The following is a 12,428-nucleotide window of genomic DNA, read 5'->3' on the forward strand; positions in this document are numbered from 1 at the left end:
ATGCCGAGAACGATGGTATATATGATTGTAAAAATCAAGGGCACTATTAAATAGGCTAAATTTGTCAATGGGGGGGGGAATCGATTGCCAAACAAAGATCAGAGACATTAGAGCATGCTGATAAATTGCTTTAGACCTGGATAACCGAAAAACATTTATGTAAATAATTTCAATCCTGCACAGTAAATATTTCACCCACTGTCTTTGTAGTTTATTATTAAAGAGTATTATAATATTAAGAATATGATTTTATTTTAAGAGCGGATTAATTATTTTCAGTTTATTTCTTATTGGTATAACATCAAGGATCTGAAACGGATGCAATGATATATATAAGGTTATTACAATATGATTTAAGGACTACTTTTTGTTTATCTATTTTTCCGGATGGGTAGGTAATTATCCAGAAAAATTCGTTTAGAGAGGTCGAATCCATAGGTCTTTTAGTCATCTTATTTTCGACAACGTTGCCCAGGGTACATCAGAGGGATGAATACTGATATCGCACACGTGAGAAGAGGGAAAAGATCAACACCAACATTCAAGCCTTTCTCGGGATTTGAACTTACATCCTGGAATTTTGAATGAAAATCAGTTTTCTCTAACTGCTCAATTCTTCTACATTCGAAGATGCACAGATAAGTACAGAGTGCCGAGAAAAATGTATCAGTTCCATGAAAATTAGCTTATAATAATCGAGACCCAACAAAAAGTGTTTTATGGTAATCTGCTTGATGGAGAGGGGAGCTTCGAATTAGAAAATGGATACAAAAGATTTTTATTAGATTTAAAATAGTGTTTGCTTATAAGTGAGCAATAACCGTATATTTTTCATAGTCGGTGAAATTTGTGATGAAGTTACAGTCATGAGCAACCAGTATGATGTAAAACAAATAAATTAGTCAGTGTACAGTGAAATGTTAAGCATTAGGTAACTTGTACCTAAAATACTGAAAGCAGGGGGCCGTGTAAAAGGTAAGTTAACGACAACAAATGTGGGAATTAGATCGAACATAATGAAAGGAAATAGTTAAAATATTGATTCAGCAATAAATAAAAGTTTACTTACGCGATAAATATGGAAAACTGTCTTAGAAGAGCATTAAATTATTTTCAAATAAACAATGCATTATTCAAGAAGTAAATGGGATCTTAAATATAAGTATGGATATTTTATAATGATATTAAAGCTTTTAAATAACTATCTTAAAAGGCAGCAAAAGTAATCAAAATGTAAGGAACTTCCTTCCTCCGTACCACGTACCTTCGAGGTGTAATTGGAAGAACGTCCAGCTAGCAATCAGGAGGTTTTAGAGTTCTGATCCATTGCTCATTTTTCACTTTAAGGCTTAGAAATAAATTTAATGACTCTACAAGATGTTTCAGACAGTACTAGGAAAAAGAGGTCTTTGATGTACGTAAGCAGTTGAATTATTACACACGAAGAAAAGAGCCCATGAGTACATGCAACAATAAAGAGTTAGTTAAGATGAAGTATCAGAAGTTACCAGGGTTCTCAAATCAACGACTGTAACATGTGGTTTGAAAATTAATAAGTACATTACTTAGAACATTGCTTTAATAATATTTGTATATTTCGCAAAAAAGGATTCATTATTTCAAGGCATTTACTTCGTTAATATTCTCTTTTATAGAGTTGTATAAACTCAATTATTAACTTGTAGAGTCATTAGGATATTTTTGGAAGCAGGAGATGTGAAAAATGAGCAATGCCCTCGCAGGAACTCGAAGCATGGACCTCTCGAATACGCGCTGAGCCTGCTGACCACTACACCACGAAGGCATGCTAAGAAGGTGGGACAAATATCTTATGTACTCCCCCTTTTAAAGGACGACTTGAGATTATGGGATCCAGTCGACAAATCCTGGTGGTGGAGAATCATCATTCACCAAGTTTTAGTTCGGGCGTCACTGTACAGCTATTAGAAGCAGGAGCAGGAGCTATTAGAAGCAGGAGCTATTAGAAGCAGGTTATTTAGAAGCAGGAGAGATGAAAAATGAGCAACGCCTTCGCCGGGACTCGAACAACGGGCCTCTCGAATACGCACCGAGCGTGCTGACCACTACACTGCGAAGGCATGCTGAGAAGGCGGGAGAAATACTACATAAACTTACCTCATATTTAGAAACTGTATGCTTCAGAAGTGAAATTTAGAGGCACGATTTTTCATACATTGCAACACTGAAAAAAAAAAAAAAAAAAAAAAAAAAAAAAAAAAAAAAAAAAAAAAAAGCTTGCAATTTATTCTACGGTTTATTGACGGTTTGTCTTACGTGATTACGGCAAACTCTCGAGGGATATCTGCTTATGAGGAGGGATGCTTTCGTGGAGAACTTTCTAAAGAAACCTGGCTCGTATATACGTTACACAAGGGGAAAACCACGAAAACGCCGGCGCAGCCAGCCTGTTCGAGGGTCTCGAAACTCGAACCGAACTACCACTATTCAGCGACTTTACCGCTCGGTCGCTGGTAGGCCATTGTGCGGAATATTAAAAAATTAAACAGTTTAGTTATTCTGCGTAGCATGCTAATTAAACCGCTAACCTTTATTAAGCAATTTTATTTATAAATATACCAGTTTAGAAGATCTTGCTAAATTCCAAGGCAAAAAAGGTATTACTTTCAAGTAAATGGAATATTTCTTAGGTGAATTATCAGATTGCATTTTTAATTAGAATTAATTTGCAATTAATTAATTAATACACATTTAAACTAGAAATATAAAAATATTCATAAGTGTTTAAAATTATACATATTAGTTAATTCATTTCAGTTAGAATGTTTGATGAATTAAATTTGATTTCACTTATTTTAATTAATTTTATGAGAAACTGTTATTGTTAGAGGAATTTTTCAATTTGATTTCACTGTTCAGTGATCAAACTTTTAAAATAATCGAGAGAAGTAACTGCGTTTAATCGCTTATGCACATATTATTAATTTTATTATCCACGTTCATTTGTAAATGAGTTCTAATGTTTATGCAACAGAATTATTTCTGTAACTGCCATCTAATTATAATACTCCCATTTCTTTAATTTGTAAGTGAATTATTTTTAATTGGAGCCATTGAATTTAACTCGTAGAAACGGCCTTTTAATTTCATCTACATTAATACGAATGCACTTATAATTTTTCATCGTTTAAAACAGCTTTGTGAGACATGAAAAATTCTCTACTGGAATAATCTAATTCTCGGTTTGTCATCATTGATTTCTAGTTTCTCTCAGAATATAAGTACATTAACATTACCTGTAAGTAGTTCGGAAAACTGAATATTTAAAAATGTAGTACTAAGTGCATCAAAAGGAAATATTTTTTAAAACTGATTATTTTTTTAATTAGATTGAAAGCCTTACTTGAAGTGATCAAAGCTCAAATACAGTATAAATTGTAAGACAGATTTTACATTATCTCACATTTCAAGTGGAAGAAAGTTGCTTAAACAGATGATTTTAAAGCTGATGAAATAAACATGAAAATGTAGCAGTTACACAAATAATTTTAACCTGACGAACTCTATAGCCATAATTTTAATTAGCAGCATTTTTATGAAGAGCATCATCGGAGCCCAGGATGAAAAGGATATAAGCTAAAGAGAATTACGACATTACTCAACTCTCCTACCCATTAAAATGCGGTTCATACGTTTAGAAAAATATAGAAACTCATTATTAGCCGTGAATAAGTTATTTCGGAGCTGTAAAAGTATTAATTGAAACTGCCACAACGAAATATTGCATTTACACGAACAAAACTTGTTAAAGAGACAGAAAATAGCATTAATTTCAGAGCGATAGTTCATCGCCAGCGAAACATTATGCCATTCAGCTAACAGCGTAGTGGTGGCAACAAGAACTTAGAACATTGTGTTAACAATTATTCAACAATGTATTTAGTTGGAAATCTGATTCTAATTTAACACAAACGAAAACCGAAAACTGCACAGCAGCAAATTTAATTAAAAGAAGACTTACCATAGACGAAAACTGGAAAATGCTTCCTTCTTGAGGAACATTTCCGGCGATAGCGGAATAATTTTCTGCGATGTGTGGTTTAAATTGTTGACCAAAGCACATAAAGCGGACAAATTTTACGCACGGAGTACTGATAGGAAGGCTGTAGCACATCTTCGTTATTTTCAATAACAACTTATTTTTTAAAGCAGAAAGTTAGTTTCTTGAAAGGTTTTTTTTGATGAATTACCTATGAATAATAGCTTCAAGAATAAGTTGATGTTAATTTTCTCCTGTGACATAATAAATAAATATATATATATAATGTTTTTCCGTGCCTCCCAGACGGTATAGTGGTTAGAGGATCCTATTGCGATAACGAAAGGCCCGGTTCGAATCCCGGAGAAGGCATGGATGTTTGTAAATGCATAGTGGCTTTGCGGCATGGGGCACTTTAAATACATGGGGAGACGAAAGTCCTCTCGAGAGGTTGGTGGTAGGGAAAGAGGGGTGGGAGACACTCGGACCCGTCCTCTGAGGTGCTGTTCATCAAAATTGTGGCGGAACTGAGCGAAGTCGTACTGTCACCTACCTGTATGGTGCTCAAGGCTCTAGCCAACGACAGTCTTGCTGTCCTTGCCACAATAAATTTTGTGGGCTTATAAGGTATTTCTCCCCCTTCCCTAGCGTGCCTTCGTGTTGTAACGGTAGCACGTTGGGCCGGTATTCCAGAGGTCCGTGGTTCGATTACCGGCGAAGGCAGTTGCATATTTTTCATCACTCTGGCTTCCAAAAAATCCTAATGTCTCTACAGGCTTGTTTTGATGTTACTGTCAAACAAGTGAGATAAGTCACAACAGCAAACATATTCTTCCGTCGTTTTCAACGAGCAGGATTTCGGCAAAGATCCATTTATCAGGGAAACAAATGTGTGCCTAGCTCTTACCTAAGTTCACCAGCTTGTTAAAAACATATAAACCTATAATTGCGTCAATGATAATTTGTATTACGAAAAAAAATAAATAAGATTGTTGTATGTATGTCTTTTTTTGGCAGTCAAATCTGCATTAAACTGAGGACTAATATTAATTTATAAGGAACAAACTTCTTGTTTCTGACAGTACTGGTGACTGTCGTTTAAGAAGACATATTGTTAAAACCTAATATAAGATAAAATATAACTAAAATTTTGTTTTGAAACATATCATTTTAAAGGTTTATAAGGTATTTTTCCCGCCTTCCTAGCGTGCCTTCGTGGTGTAGTTGTTCTCCACGCTGGGCCGGTATTTCAGAGGTACGTGGTTCGATTCCCGGCGAAGGCATTTGCTCATTTTTCATCTCTCGGGCTTCCAAAAAAATATCTAATGTCTCTACAGGTTATTTAATGTTAATAAAATTCCCTTTCGCATGTCATTAACTAAATCCTTATTCTGATAAATTGCTATTATTCTTTGAAGAGTTGCTTTTCTCAGATTATTCAGCCTTCAACTTTTGGACAAGAAAATATGAAGTAGTATAGTTTCGGGTTTCATTTCGGAATACAATTGCTGAAACTGCTTTGATGACATGTAAAACTTTCACATCTCGCACATATCTTGACTTCTAATGGTTTCAAATACTTTATCTGAGTTCGCTAAATGAAAATGATCCAATTTAGGTCTGGCTTAATGAACATAGAATTTAAGGCCCTTGTTTTCATATGGATTTTATTTATTGAACTGATGCAAGGCTATAGATGAGTGAGATGTCACTTTGTTTACGTTTGATGTTCACCTAGGAATGTTTGTGTTCTCAAATACTAACGACAGATTTGAATGCTCGAATCCAACGAATCTTGCAAAAGATTCCATATTAAATTCAGAAACTTTAGTGTTTCTTTTTTATTTGTCTTACATATTTAGAGTTTATGCTAAATCTTTAAATATTCCTTTACTCTTAAAAATCGGAACTAATATTCCAGTTTTTTAAAATCAAATTGCAATGTGGAAATGAACCTAAAGGTACAATAATTTAATAAAGAACTTCATTTTCTAAATTTTATTTGTATCTTCTAAATAAATATAAATACACTTAAAACTGTGTTATTAACTTTTTCCATTAAAGGCACGTTTAAAATATTGCTGTTATTAAAAATTTAAATCAAAATGTATTTCATTTAACTTATTCCTCTTATTTTTATATTAAAGTCTCAAGAGTTTTGAGAGATTTTTAGGACTTAGAAAATTTACGATTCACACCATCTTTTCAAAATACCCTTTCGTATGCTTTTATGATATGAAAGTACACTAGATACCTTTACCTTCACTTCTATATTCTAGAAAAGAATGAAATCTAAAATAATAAACCACTTTAAAAAACAAAATAAAAGAGTAGTACTGTTAATATCATGAAGAGTGAAATACAGAGGAATTTAATTCTGGAAGAATAAGGGAATTAATCAAAATACTTTGTAGAGACATTAGGTACTTTTTGGATGCAGGAAAGATGAAAAATTAACAAAGGCCTTCGCCGGGAATCGAACCGTGGACCTCTGAAATACCGGCCCAGTGTGCAGACCACCATACCACGAAAGCACACCAAGAAGGTGGGAGAAATATCTTATATACTCCCCCTTTTATAGGGCGACTGGGTTTTTTAGAGGACCCAATCGCCAGATCCTGGGTGGGGAGAAATCATCATCCGCCATCCTTTTAGTTCGGGTGCCACTGTAGAGACATTAGGTATTTTTTGGATGCAAGAAAGATGAAAAATTAACAAAGCCTTCGTCGGGAATCGAACCACGGACCTCTGGAATAAGCGCCCAGTGTGCAGACCACCACACCACGAAGGCACGCCAAGAAGGTGGGAGAAATACCTTATAACTTATTAACCTGGAGATGGTGTTTTAATTTTAGAAGAGCTTGAATTAAATATAACTTTCCTCCGAGTGGGTAATGCAAATGTAAGAACATATCTCTGATTCATTTGAATTTAGTAATGGCCAGAATTCCCATATCAGGATAATGATCAGAGTTCCCATATCAATATTCACATTGCAATAGACTTAATAAGAATTAAATATAAAAGTATAAATCTGTGGCTAGTGAAATAACAGCTGTTTACTTCCCATGTAACAAATTAACTGTACATTTTAAAAAAGTGTAATGAAAATTCTAAAATTGGATTGCGAAAAGAATTCAGTTAAAAATAAGATATTTTAAGGAATTTATTAACTAAATTGAGTTAACGTACTTATCTTAAACATAAAATTTCGAATTCGAATTTTATGCTATATCAGGCTTATTGATATAGAAAGTGCTTAAATTGCTCCGTAGTCCATTAGAACCCGACTGAGTCACATTTTAGCCTTTGAGATAAATCGTAATTCTAGCCGGAGAGCACCGTAGCCCTAAATAAGATGAGCTCATTTTATAAAGCTGAACCACAATTTCAGCATAAAAGTCGTAACATTTCAGTTAGTAATAAGGAAGCCTTTAAATCAATATTAACGTCTAAATTCATGCCTGTCTTTCCCTAGGAAACAAACCCTTGCTTGGAAGTTAAGTTATTTAAGGCAAGAAAAATCCTTCACCTACAAGTGAAATAGACGGAAGAGCAATAAATTTACGAGATGTTTGGAACACTTAATTCCAAAATTAATATTAGAATAGTGGTAATCACATTGTTCGTGTCATCATATCCTTTGTTTCGGCATAGCTAATTTCAGTTACCCACAGAATTTACAGAAGGGAAACCGTTGTTTACGTCCCTAAATGTGCTCCAAACTATAAAGAATCTAACATAGTGAAATACTAAGATAAACATGTCTGACCCCATGGAAAATGACACCTAAGGACGTTTCGGACCGAACATAGGAAAAGAAATTGGTCGCTTATACAAAACTTTATGCTTGTCTAAGCTTACAGATCAACCTGCAGATTCAAAGACACTTTTCCCTCAAGAAACTCTTTCTGCTTGGCATTTAATTGTAGCGGCAGTGAGTCGCAGTTTGAAGATATTTGACGCTTCTTTCTTTGTTTTCGTTCCTATAATTAATTTTTTTCTATACTTTAATAATACTATTTCTAACTTTCTTTCTCTTCTTATTATACAAGCAATTTTTCTCAGAAAGTCCTCCACAAAGGCATCCTTTATGTTAGGCAAATAGTCCTCCTAACTTTACCATATTTAAATAACCTAACATAACCTTTTTTTATTAGCCGTGCTTTAGCCATTTTACCTTTCTTCACTGGTGAATTGTAAAAAGAATGATTTTTTATTTCTATCTTCTCTTAAAATAATGTATTTTATCGTATATTTAGCCGCAGCCTGGCTAGACTGTTTCTTAGTTTTGAAGTAAAATTTAATTCCCCCCCCAAGAGTCCCAAGTACGATGAAATCCAATATTTTATTATTTAATTATTTGTCGTTCATTTAATTTAATTTATTCATCTTTTATTTCTTTTATTGATCATTTTAGTTATTAATTATTTTACTCATTTGTTTTTTTTTTCATTTTTACTGACGGCCTTTAACCGGGCTTTGGCACTTCTAATTTTATAAATTAAGCCCTGGTTTTAGACAATATAAAAATGCTCTAGCGAAAAGCAAGCAGACATCGCAGTATTTGTAACAATTTACGAAGTAAATTTATCCTTAAATCGAGTTTATTTTCGAAGAAGTGTAATAAAAAATAGCGTAGAAATATTTTTTGGAATCTATTTCTTTCGTATTTCCTAATAAGACTAGAGTGCGAAATTAAAGTACTGAATTTTAACCTGGGCAACTGGACTCTCATTATTTGTGACTTTATGGATTCGAGAAACTTCTTGGTTTCATAAATTTCAAATCCTGATATGGACAACATTCAAATTTAAATTATGCTTCATTTATACATTACTGATTTAAAATGAATTTAAAAGACATTTTAAATTTACTTATTATTATCATTATTATCATTAAATTCACCAAGCCCATTATTGTCAAGAGAAAGACGATTCTGCATTTCCTGATAAAATACGAAGGAAAACTTTCAGCGCACTTAGCTTCTTGAGCAAATATTGTAATGAAAATACAAAGCGTCTTCTAGTTTCTATACAAAAAAGGCTGAAAATTGTAAAGTTCTCATAAATTTACCTTTCTGATTAAGCGACTGAAGAATTGGCTTATTTGATTATGGCAAAGCACTCGTGGGCTGTCTGCCTAAGGAAAATGATGACTTCGGGGAGGACGTTCTAAGGCAAATTATCTCTTGTACATGTTACACAAGGAAAAAAACACGAAAACGCCCATGCAAGCCAGCCCATTCGCGGGATTTGAACCTCGGACCGAACTACCAGTGTTCAGTGACTTTACTCCCTTGTCGGGGATGGGCGTAAGCGAGAGAAAGAACACAATTCTAGAATTGCGAATGAGATTTAAAATAAGCAATTTCGAAGTTTTTCGGGTTTTTCCCCTTTTTCACTTCTGAATTATATCATTTTTTAATTAAAAAATATCAGTGAACGCACTTATAAGCAGTCAAACGTTTCAGAGATACTCAAAATGCATTACTTCCATCACATAATTTACCTTTTTATAAATAACCATCGTTCCACTCAAAACAGCTAGGAGAATAAAAACCATACAGCTGAACATTTGCTGATTATCGAACTAAGAAGTGTTCTGAGATGAAAAAAATGACGATTTTCTCCTAAACGTTCATCAAACCGTTTTAGCAGGTTAAAGCAAAATAAGTGCTGTAAATTCACTTTTAAATTCCTGTATTTTTACGAAGCCAACACACGTATTTTAGCATCTCGCTTGATTTCAAAAGTCAATTTTAAGGTAAACTTAATTAAATAAATGGAGAAAGTAGTTACAGCGGCATAAAGTTCAATTTAAATTATACTTCAAAAGTAGTAGTAAGTAAACAACAACATCCGAAACAAAAACAATAAAATAAAATACAATAAAATAAATGATTGTTTAAGAGTTTGAAGAAAAATATTTCTAAATTTAAAATAATCATTGATTTTCCGTTTCATAAGATCAACCTTAGAGCTGCCAGCATTATTAGTGAGATATTATTCATTCTGTACTAAAAGTCAGTAGGCTTTTACTCTGCTTCTAAATTCCTGTATTCAATGTTAAAGCATTTCAAAATAGCTCTTGGTGACGTACAGTTTATCTGTCTAAAAGCTGAAAAAGCTCACGATTTAATTATCAGACACACATTTTTAGAACTGGGATAGAAATTAAAGAAATTACTATGTAAAGTAAGGAAACAGTGAAATATGAAGTCTGAGAACAGAAAAGTGACCAAAAGAAAAATTTTAAATGTTGGCGAAATAAGCCACAAGTGCTATGTTTGAAATATCAAAGGGTCAGATTTAAGGAAGCTGACTATTCGAGCATAACTCAGTTATCTTTTTTTCCTTTTCATTAATTTATTTGATATTGCGCTAAAATTTTTAATATTTTGTTCACGTATTGATTCATACAAGGTACCATAAGAAGCGATTAAAATACAAGAAAAATGTTTGAAAATTAAAAACGTTCTGACTAGTGAGGTCATTCCTTGCCAAATTTGAGTCCCCCTGTGTTTCTTTTTGTTTGTACTCTATGAGCATGCGCATTCGATGCAGCGCCTCTTTATTGGAGCACAGCGGCTCAAGCGATGGAGCAGACTCAATCCGGCTGGCATGGCCGATAGTTGAGCCAGAACAGTGGGGTACCCAAACGCAGTAGCTATGCTCCAGTAAATGCACGCGTAGCGTTAAAGACTGGACTGGCATGCAGCTGCTAGCCATCATTTTGCTTCCATTTCAGTTACTAATTTCCAACCGAAAGTTGTTTTACTAGCCAGGTCATGACCCTTCTATCATTCAGATGGCTCACCCCTTCTCGGCCAACGACGGTGAGTGGATTATTATTATTACTATTTCGCCATCCACATGTTTTCCTGTCGCACTCAGTCCGCGTACACACAGCCACACTCATGAAAACAATTTGTATCTATCTGACTTCTGTTTTCTGAGGCGCGAGATATATTATACTTAAGAATCCTTCAATCATCTAACTTTCGAAATCATTCTAATTGGAGTATTAATAAGCAGAAATACAAAATTATTCCCTTATCTTCTCCTATTATATTTTCCAGGGTAGAAATCCCATACAGGAATCAAATTCCTTTCGTGAGAGAATAAAATTAGAAAGCAAAATGAAGGAGATACTTTTTCAATTATATTTTCTGAACCGATTTCGCCTCAAATACATCGTGATAAGTTTAAAAAAAATATTACACATAAGTTTATAAGCTGATTTCGAGGCTTAGCGATACAGGACGTGAGAACATTATAATTAGATATCAGTGTTATTAAGAAACTAGACTGCAATTGTTAACCCATATAGTTTTCACAGTAGTTGCTTGTTCCTTTAAAAGTATGAAATTTCATATTCAGTTATTTTAACACATATGAGAATACGTGTTATAATTCTATTCATTGCCGGAAGTACAAATTTTTGGCTGTGTTTTCGGAACGATGGGTTTCAATAATGATGTGATCGTTAAAAGTGACTGGGAATATTGCCAAAATTTTGCTTCATGCCTGATGAGAATGAATGTTTCGCATCCATGAAATCTTCCACAAATGATAGTTATGAAAAGTATATGTATTTCAAATATCTAGTAGCCTAACATATGAATAAGTCTTCTAAGATTTTAGCTTTAAATTAAATTAACGCGACATTTTATGAGATTGAAACGATGTCGTCCGCCTTTCACGTTTCATTGATCGATCCCAAATTAAAAGCATATGAATACAATGTGTTCTGTTATGTGAAAATAGATCAGATTGTCATAATTTATTCCTCGTTATTTGCGCGTTTTTCATATCTATTATAGGAATCATTCAAAAATATTGAGTTTCAAAGCTATTTGATATGCCACAAAAATGGCAATTTATTTATATTTATTTATATAAAAGTATTTTAATCTAAAAATTGCATTAGAAAGATGATTAGAATTTAGGAGAAAGTTTGGATGGAGTAAAGATGGGAAATGTGTTTTGTCTTATGTATGAAACAAATGATTTAATTCACAAATCAGCAACCTTACAACAAAACAGTATTATAAATATTAATTGCGAGATTTATATATATTAAAACTTTGCTTACTTTCGTCGTAATTTTATGAAATCCATTCATCGTACTAAAGTAAAGTGTTTACTCTAGTTAGTATTAATTTGTAATTTATTATTAAATTAAAACTGCATGGCAGAGGATTTTTGAAAAGAGAGATTGTTTAATTGTGATTAGAAATGTGCAGTTTTATTTTATTTTGTAACATTTTATTTGAGTTGAACTAAAAGTTAAAATTTTGATATGCGTCTTTCCTTTATGGTTTGTTCCGGGCAGAGCATTACATATTTGACTGGCCAAGCGGTTTAGTACGACGGGATTTCTTCCCTAAAGTTAGGAAACGAATCCG

General features: G+C 33.4%; 1 protein-coding gene across 3 annotated transcripts in view; it reads left to right on the top strand.

Moving 5' to 3' along the window:
* The first annotated feature begins 10,626 nt into the window (after positions 1 to 10,626).
* Positions 10,627 to 12,428, top strand: part of LOC118184295 (uncharacterized) — a 259,876-nt gene continuing 258,074 nt past the window's right edge. For all 3 annotated transcript variants that reach the window (XM_085807301.1, XM_085807303.1, XM_085807302.1), the window contains exon 1: positions 10,627 to 10,856. The gene's annotated coding sequence lies outside the window, so the exon portion shown is untranslated. The remainder of the gene's footprint in view (positions 10,857 to 12,428) is intronic.

Source organism: Stegodyphus dumicola, chromosome X1 (assembly GCF_044657685.1).
Source record: "Stegodyphus dumicola isolate Sdum_Otavi_A_Nest chromosome X1, ASM4465768v1".
Taxonomy (NCBI): Eukaryota; Metazoa; Arthropoda; class Arachnida; order Araneae; family Eresidae; genus Stegodyphus; species Stegodyphus dumicola.